Source organism: Pseudoliparis swirei, chromosome 15 (assembly GCF_029220125.1).
Source record: "Pseudoliparis swirei isolate HS2019 ecotype Mariana Trench chromosome 15, NWPU_hadal_v1, whole genome shotgun sequence".
Lineage (NCBI taxonomy): Eukaryota > Metazoa > Chordata > Actinopteri > Perciformes > Liparidae > Pseudoliparis > Pseudoliparis swirei.
The window spans coordinates 2,372,907-2,382,053 of NC_079402.1; the positions used below are offsets into that span (position 1 = coordinate 2,372,907).

Genomic DNA, 9,147 nt, shown 5'->3' on the forward strand with positions numbered 1-9,147 from the left:
CTGGGGTCAGGGGCGTCACTTCTGGAGGGCTCTGGGGTCAGGGGGTCACTTCTGGAGGGCTCTGGGGTCAGGGGCGTCACTTCTGGATGACTCTGGGGTCAGGGGGTCACTTCTGGAGGGCTCTGGGGTCAATATTAGGGAATCATAGGTCGTACATCGGGTTGCTGAAGTTGACCAAAGTGTTGAGGCTGTTGTTGTCCTGAAGAGGGCCGTAAGATCGATGTCTGCAATGAGAGGAAGGAGAGAAACAACAGAGAGAGAGAGATACATTGGAGGGAGAGAGAGAGAGACATTGAAGAGAGAGAGGAATAAGATGACAGTCGTTAAATAAAGACTAGATATGAGTAATAAAGATACTTTATAAAATGCTCTTTCGGTTAAACAAACATTTCATTCTCTGACGCTTGAACATTTTTTTTATTTTCAATAAAAATGTTGAATTAATGAAATCTAATTCATCTTCATTGTGACGGAAAACTCATAAATCATCATTTGACTCCGTCCACAAGGACGCATTACTGCTCTGGTAGATGAGTTTGAGCTCACCGTATTTTGAAGTAGTAAACACCAACGACCGCGAGGAGGCCGGCCGCGATGAACACGGAGATGATCACCGCGATGCTTCCTGGAGAGAGAGAGACAGAAAGAGAGACAATAAGATCTATGGTTTGTAAAACACGTTTTACATGATTTACTTTCCCCTTTTACACAAAACTCCTGAGCTCGACTGCGTATTGTTTCCGTTACTTGTGACTCAAAGGTTCCTTGGCGTGTCCTTATCCGCGTTTGATTGACACCAGCTGGCGGGCGGCCATTGTGCTGGTTTCAGGCCGCGATCACACCGCAGCCGGAGTCACCGGCTTTAAGTCCAGGGTTGTGTGGCGGAGTGGGAGAGTCCATTCATGAATGATTGCCCATCAGAGTGGTAGGTAGTCGATTGAACCTTTTGCAACGGCCCCAACGGCCCCAACGGCCCTAACGGCCACTGGTCAACGCAAAGTGACGTGGGGGTTGTGTTTCTTTCAAAGGGGTCATGGGAGTCACTTCTGGAGGGCTCTGGGGGTCAGGGAGTCACTTCTGGAGGGCTCTGGGGGTCAAGGGGGTCACTTCTGGAGGACTCTGGGGTCGGGGGGTCACCGGAGTCACCGGCTTTAAGTCCAGGGTTGTGTGGCGGAGTGGGAGAGTCCATTCATGAATGATTGCCCATCAGAGTGGTAGGTAGTCGATTGAACCTTTTGCAACGGCCCCAACGGCCCCAATGGCCCCAACGGCCTCAATGGCCCCAATGGTCACTGGTTGTGTGATTGGTCAACGCAAAGTCACATGGGGGTTTTGTTTCTGCAAAAAAATTATTCCGTTTAAAATTGTTGTTGAGACGATCTACACCAAACCACAGAGGTCAAACACCTCAGAGGTCCAACACCTCAGAGGTCAAACTCACGGTCGTGGGATGGCCCGGGAACCAATGGATGTCTGGCGATGGTTGCCTGTTGGACCGTCCGGTGTACACGTTGCCATCCATGCAGCCACAACACTCACAAGAATCTAGTTTCTGAATGAATTTGAGACTCATAATAATATTACAGGATTATTTTTGTTCATGATTTACAAAGCCCCGCCTTCAAACATGTGTAACTGCCATTAATATTTTCCATGAGGTTGCAGATCATCCAAACACGCCTCATAGTTTCTTTATTGGTCCTGGACCCATAAAACAGGGTGGCTGGCCACAACTGATTACACTTTAATCTTGTCCTGGTACAATGTACCACAACCTTAAGATAATGTCTTTGACAGCTGAGTATTAACTCCTCCTATCTCCACGCATAATTCAATCAATAAGCACCACCTTGGGAAAGCTGGCTGTCTTGAACGTCTCTCAGTTCAAAGTTTAAGTTGCTCGACTGACACACAACAGAGATCTTTGAGGGCACTTCAGGGATTTGAGGGCTCGGTTGGATGCTCTGATGACATCTATCGTTGTGTGTTTGCTGTAGATGATCAAAACAATCTTCAACTCGTCATGGAAGGAGTGGAAGGAAGACTGAAGTCCCTCCCGTACGGGGCTGACTCAGAGACAACTGCAAGAGGAGCTGTGTCACTATGCAAATATTACATGAAAAAACTATAATTTATGGCGCTGACCACGAACCACAACTTCTCCGGTTCCTTTTTGTTTGTTGTGTAAGCATGCTAACGTTAGCCAATTAGCACCAAATACAGCCGAGGCCGATGGGAATGTTGGTAGTATTGCAGGTGTGTTTTCACAATTGAAACCGAGGGGATCACGGATGTCCAACCCAATAGTTAAAAAACAAAAGAACACTTTGTAGGAGCTCCGGTACTTTCCCTTTATTCCAGTTGGAGGCACAAGTGTCTATATTTAGTTCCTAGGCCCCTAAAAGTCCCTGGTCCAGTGGTAAGCACTGACCGATGGACTAGAAACCTTTGCGGTCTAAACTGTTACCAGGCTAAGTTTCTTTCAGATGTGATCCAATCAAACAGGATTCTTCCCAGTTCTGCTGAAGCGTATACATCTACATGTGGTGACATCTCTGGGCTGTTTCTGGCCACTGGGTGACTCGTAGTTCTTCACACTTTCCATTGGGAAACCTGGCCTAGAAAGAGTCTTGAGTTCAAAAACAGTGCCCTGGGAGGTACGCCGTAAAGGTTCTGAGTCAGAAGCTTTATCAGATTCGATGGCTGCTCATGACGGGAATGTCTTCTCAAGTTCCTGCACACGAGGGGCGGAGGTTAAACTCTTAAAACTACACAACAAACAGTATTCAGAATGGATACATGTAAATAACTTGGGAGACCTCCTGCAAAGACCATAAAGACCACAAAGACCACCAAGAACATAAAGACCATAAAGACCACAAAGACCATAATGACCATAAAGACCACAAAGACCATAAAGACCACAAAGACCACAAGGACCATAAAGACCATGAAGACCATACAGACCATAAAGACAATACAGACCATATGTCCAAAGAAGATCACTGAAGATACAACTTCAGAAACATGGGGGAAAAGTCTAGTTTCTTAATCACAGCGACATCGAGCTGATGAGTCTTCTTGGTTTACCTGTACAAGTATAGCATTAATAAAGATCTAGACCTATAGTCTGTATAGACCATAGACTAAAGGTCTAGACCTATAGTCTATTGATCATAGACTATAGGTCTAGAACATATAATATAGGTCTAGTCTATAGACCATAGAATAAATGTATAGACCATAGACCATAGAATAAAGGTCTAGACCATAGACCATAGAATAAAGGTATAGACCATATAATATAGGTCTAGTCTATAGACCATTGAATAAAGGTCTAGACCAGACCATAGAATAAAGGTATAGACCATAGACCATAGAATAAAGGTATAGACCATATAATATAGGTCTAGTCAATAGACCATTGAATAAAGGTCTAGACCATATAATATAAGTCTAGTCTATAGACCATTGAATAAAGGTCTAGACCATATAATATAGGTCTAGTCTATAGACAATAGGCTAAAGGTCTACTCTAGAACATAGACCATTGGTGAAAGGTATATACCATAGAACATAGACTCTAGATCATAGACCATCGACTAAAGGTCTAGATCATAGACTTAAGGTCTAGACCACAGACCATAGACTATAGGTCTAGACCATAGACTAAAGATCTAAACCATAGACTAAAGATCTAGACCACAGACCAGGCCCGGGGTGGGTAATCGGGAGAATCGGGAGAGTTCCCGGTGGGCCGCTTCACTTCTGGGCCGGTCGAGAATTTTATTTGTTGACATTTGTCACGTTAGTCCATTTTCTCTTAAAGTGGGCTACACACGTTCAGCATTCTGACACCGCAGCCTCTGCATGGGTTGTACCATGCGAGGAAGTTCACCCCTCCCAAATAATAGAGTTGGTTCAGTCCATTATGGAACTCAACCAACTCAATTTGGGAGAGGAGAACTTCACCCCTCCAAAATAGAGTTGGTTCGGTCCTCAGCCGTCTTTTCCAAAAAGTTTTCTCAGCTACGGATAGCTGGGCCGGCCCGACCGCAACGATACGCGTCAGGGAGGAAGAGGGCAGGAGGGGCTGAAAAAGCCAGGTTGAAAAAAAGAAAGGCATTGGAGGAGGATGCTGCCAAATGTGCCAAGCTTACAGATTTATTTTCAAGAGGACAAACACAAGTGGCAACTGGTAAAGAGAGACAAAGGCCTAATGATTAGCAACATAACTATTCGGCTAACGTTGTAGCCTTGATTAATATCATTGTAGCGTTGTCAACCTATTCTCAAGCAAAATATTAAATATAATTAAAATATTACCCTTTTTATATCACCCAAAATATGGTGATCCATAGACTTTGCAAATATTATGCAAATATTGATATATACTATTGATATTGAAGTATGCAGAAATATCACTCTTAATTTGTCTTTGTAGCTTCGGAGCAGCAGATAAGAGTCTCCTGCTGAAAATGACGAGCCCGACATTTGCAACGAGGAGGCCATGACTACAGGGACAGGTAGAGAGGATAACAGAGGAAACAATATGAATTAAAGTTATATATTCTAAGAAAGAGCAGTACAGTACTTGATGAACCGATATGCATTGTTTACTCAGAAGTGGGTGTAGTAAAGGAGTAAATCACCACTATATAATACACATGCAGAAAAATGATAATGACCATGACAATGACCATGACCATGACCATGACAATGACAATGACAATGACCATGACGGCCCCCATGAGGTCTCACTCCAACAAATCTGGCCTACTGCCTAATCTGAGTCTGACACCCCTCTACGCCCTTCTGCCTTTTTTAATGTTGTGCATATTTTTTTGTTAACTTCTCATCTTAAGTGGATTATTATTGTTGTATTTAACCGTTACATTATTTGTTGGACCATGGTATTAATAAAAGAACTACAGGATAGTAAGAGCTGAACTGTTGCTTCATTTATCCAATTTCCACGATACCATGAAAAAAGTGGGCTGGTCTTGAGCCTGAAAGTGGCCACACTCCGGCCCTGCCACAGACCATATACTATAGGTCTAGACAATAGACTAAAGTTCTAGACCATAGGCTAAAGGTCTAGACCACAGACCATATACTATAGGTCTTGACCACAGACTACAGGTCTAGACCACAGACTCCAGGTCTGTAATGAGTGGCATGGTGAACACACATGCTTTGTGAATGATCGAGTGAGCTTGGAACAAACTGGCAAACTGATGTCGTCTGTTTTCACTCACTCACCCAGCGGAACACTGCAGAGTCAACAAGGAAGTGTGAGAGTGAAGTGTTCAAATATTAACCAGAACAACGTGGTGCCGAACCGGGTCAGAGAGGAGGAGGAACCGATCGGCGGGTCCACCGCACGCGCACATCGACCTCTTTACGCGACCGCCGGCGCTTTGTTGTCTGGTTCCTTTTCTCATTTCCTGAGATTACTCACAGTTTACTGCAATATCAAAATACTGAGAGCGTGAGAGCTGAAAGAACCCGAAACAGCTCAACATATATCCTGATGTTCAGATAGGAAAAGTATTGATTTACGTTGCTATCCTTTACATTGTAATCTCCAGATAACTCACAAAAGATTCACAAAGCACTTGAACATAGACATACATATGATCACACGTTAGCATTCTGGTGGCTACGTACCTGAGCTCAGAGCCCCGGGCTCACCTCCTCCTACCAGAGTGGTGGTTTGGGTGGTGGTGGTGGTGGTGGTACTTGGGTCAGTGTTTTGGGTGGTGATGGGGCTGGTGATGGTGGTGGTGTGGGTGGTGTGGTTGGTGTGTGGTGGTGTGGGGTGGGTGGTTGGTGGGGTGGGGGGGGCTGGTGGTTTGTGCCGGAGTGGAGCTGGTCAACATATGTGCCGGGTGATGGTGGTTTGTGCCGGAGTGGAGCTGGTGGTTTGTGCCGGGGTGGGGCTGGTGGTTTGTGCCGGGGTGGAGCTGGTGGTTTGTGCCGGAGTGGAGCTGGTGGTTTGTGCAGGAGTGGAGCTGGTGGTTTGTGCCGGGGTGGAGCTGGTGGTTTGTGCCTAGTGGAGCTGGTGGTTTGTGCGGGTGGGCTGGTGGTTTGTGCGGTGGAGCTGGTGGTTTGTGCGGGTGGAGCTGGTGGTTTGTGCCGGGTGGAGCTGGTGGTTTGTGCGGGTGGAGCTGGTGGTTTGTGCCGGAGTGGAGCTGGTGGTTTGTGCCGGGGTGGAGCTGGTGGTTTGTGCCGGGGTGGAGCTGGTGGTTTGTGCCGGGGTGGAGCTGGTGGTTTGTGCCGGAGTGGAGCTGGTGGTTTGTGCCGGGTGGAGCTGGTGGTTTGTGCCGGGGTGTAGCTGGTGGTTTGTGCCGGGGTGGAGCTGGTGGTTTGTGCCGGAGTGGAGCTGGTGGTTTGTGCCGGAGTGGAGCTGGTGGTTTGTGCCGGAGTGGAGCTGGTGGTTTGTGCCGGAGTGGAGCTGGTGGTTTGTGCCGGGGTGGAGCTGGTGGTTTGTGCCGGGGTGGAGCTGGTGGTTTGTGCCGGGGTGGAGCTGGTGGTTTGTGCCGGAGTGGAGCTGGTGGTTTGTGCTGGGGTGGAGCTGGTGGTTTGTGCAGGAGTGGAGCTGGTGGTTTGTGCCGGGGTGGAGCTGGTGGTTTGTGCCGGGGTGGAGCTGGTGGTTTGTGCCGGGGTGGAGCTGGTGGTTTGTGCCGGGGTGGAGCTGGTGGTTTGTGCCGGAGTGGAGCTGGTGGTTTGTGCCGGGGTGGAGCTGGTGGTTTGTGCCGGGGTGGAGCTGGTGGTTTGTGCCGGGGTGGAGCTGGTGGTTTGTGCCGGGGTGGAGCTGGTGGTGGTGCTGGTGGTGATACCGGTGCTGTTGGTGGTGCTGATGCTGGTGATGGTGGTGGTGCTGGTGCTCGGGTCCTGGGTGTCGGCTGTGATCGGTGGGGGTGATGGAGGAAGGGAAGCGGTTGGCTCGGTGTGGGTTGGGTTGATGGCGGTGATGTCATCGCTTGTAGGTCGAGCGGTTGATGAATTGAAGGTCGCGGCCGTGGAGCTGATGGTGCTGGACGATGACGTCGTCGTTGACTCCTGTTGGGTCACGCCAGCCAACAGCAGACCTGCAATTTAACAACAAGCGCGACAGTTTAAAGTCCATTCCACTGATATAAGAGCAAAGAACAGTTGTTGTTGTTGTTGTTGTTGTTACCGTAGAGGATGAGGATGACCTCACACTCCACGTTAAACATTACAGTCAGTTTACTCAGCGTGACCTCCCCTAAAGATAACCATGATGATGTCATGATGATGTCATGATGATGTCATGATGATGTCATGATGATGTCATGGAGGCGAAATATACTAAATCAATTGAGCCCCCCGTTAATATAAATAGTGTAACACACACACACACTATCTCACACACACACACTTAGACACAGACACACTCACACACACACACACACACACACACACACACACACACACACACACACACACTCACAAGTACACACACACAAACAGACACACACGCACACACAAACACACACACACACACACACACACTCTCACACACATACACACTCAGACACACACACTCACACACAAACACACACTCGCTCACATGTACACACACACACTCTCACACGTACACACACGCACAAACAGACACAAACAGACATACACATACACACACATACACACATACACACACACACTATCTCACACACACTAGACACACACACACACACATGAACACAACCACACAAAATGAAATGTAGTTTCTCACTAGTTTCATTGTTGTTGTTTGACAGACGGCTCGTGAATTTAACTGAATAATAACTGAAGAAGTTCACCAGAACGTTCCAGGATGTTCCTCGGATTGTTAAAAAAAAGTCTTGAAAGGATGGAAATAATTTCCCTCAAACAGCGACAGAATTTTTTTTTTGTGTTGATTTTTCTAACAATTCAAAGAGTTTCCAGGACAGCACCGAGTCAGAGGACGTTTCTTCAGCAGCGCTACGTCTGCATTCCCTCCAAAACTCATCTTCAAATTATTGAGACGGCATCTTCCACACGTCTCGAACATGAACACCAAAGAGATCGATGTTTACTTACATGATACCAGAGCCTGCAGGCCGACCCTCATCGTAGAGCCTGGCGTAGAGTGTGTGTGTGGCGTAGGGTGTGTGTGGCGTAGTGTGTGTGATGTAGTGTGTGTGCCTGTGTCTGTGAGGTGACTGATTACAAGAGCCTGGAGGCGGGGCTACATGGCGAGTCATCGCCAAAGAGAAAAAACAAAAGGGTTTGAAGCTGATCCAATCAGGACTTAAAGGGCCAGCGTGCGAGCTGTAGTGCCATCTAGTGGTGGCGCTGCAGATTGCATCCAACTGAATACCTCTGCACAGCGCTCTATCAGCTGATTCAAGATTTCAAGATTCAAGATGTTTTATTTGTCACATACACACACAGGGTGTGCAGTGAAATGAAAGTGGCAATGCTCAGCAGGAATGTGCAAGGGCAACAAGTACACACTATTTACAATAAAAAACAACACAATATTTACAGTACAATATTTACACTAAGTGTGTGTGTGTGTGTGTGTGTGCCTAAGAAAAATAAACACAAAAACTAAAAGAGCGCACAATCTCCCCATCTTGTTAGAAGTGAGAATGTGATGTAATACTATATGAGCTTATTGTACTTAATAGTATTCAATATGGTATCACTAATATTCATAAAGTGAGTACAGGATTGATGTATTGTTTAATTATTTTCCTCAACCCCTCATGATTATAATACCTCAGAAGTATTCCTGTATTTAAGTATGTATATTTTTTAGCAACAAGTTTTGAATACACACCATTTAATATATAATAAAATATGTTGGCAAATATAGCTAACTTGTTTCATGTGTGTAAATTAAAGTTTGTTTAAATTACTTATTGTTCTTAAAAGTCTGACTGTGTATATATATATATATATATATACACATATATTTATTTTTATATAAATACACAAATATTTATACACACACATATATATATATATATTTGTATATATATGTTATATACACATATATTTATTCATATATAAATACACAAATATATATACACACATATATATATACACATACTGTATATGTGTATATATGCATATATTTATTTATATATA

General features: G+C 45.6%; 1 long non-coding RNA gene across 1 annotated transcript in view; it reads right to left on the minus strand.

Annotated features, from left to right (window-relative positions):
* LOC130205128 (uncharacterized) overlaps positions 1–5,792 on the minus strand; it is a 6,622-nt gene extending 830 nt beyond the window's left edge. Inside the window, exons 1-3 of the long non-coding RNA XR_008833882.1 lie at positions 5,671–5,792; positions 547–625; positions 1–224 (exon numbers count right to left, since the gene is read on the minus strand). The exon at positions 1–224 is cut by the window's left edge and continues 830 nt beyond it. This is a non-coding gene — a long non-coding RNA (uncharacterized LOC130205128). The remainder of the gene's footprint in view (positions 225–546; positions 626–5,670) is intronic.
* Positions 5,793–9,147: the final 3,355 nt, after the last annotated feature.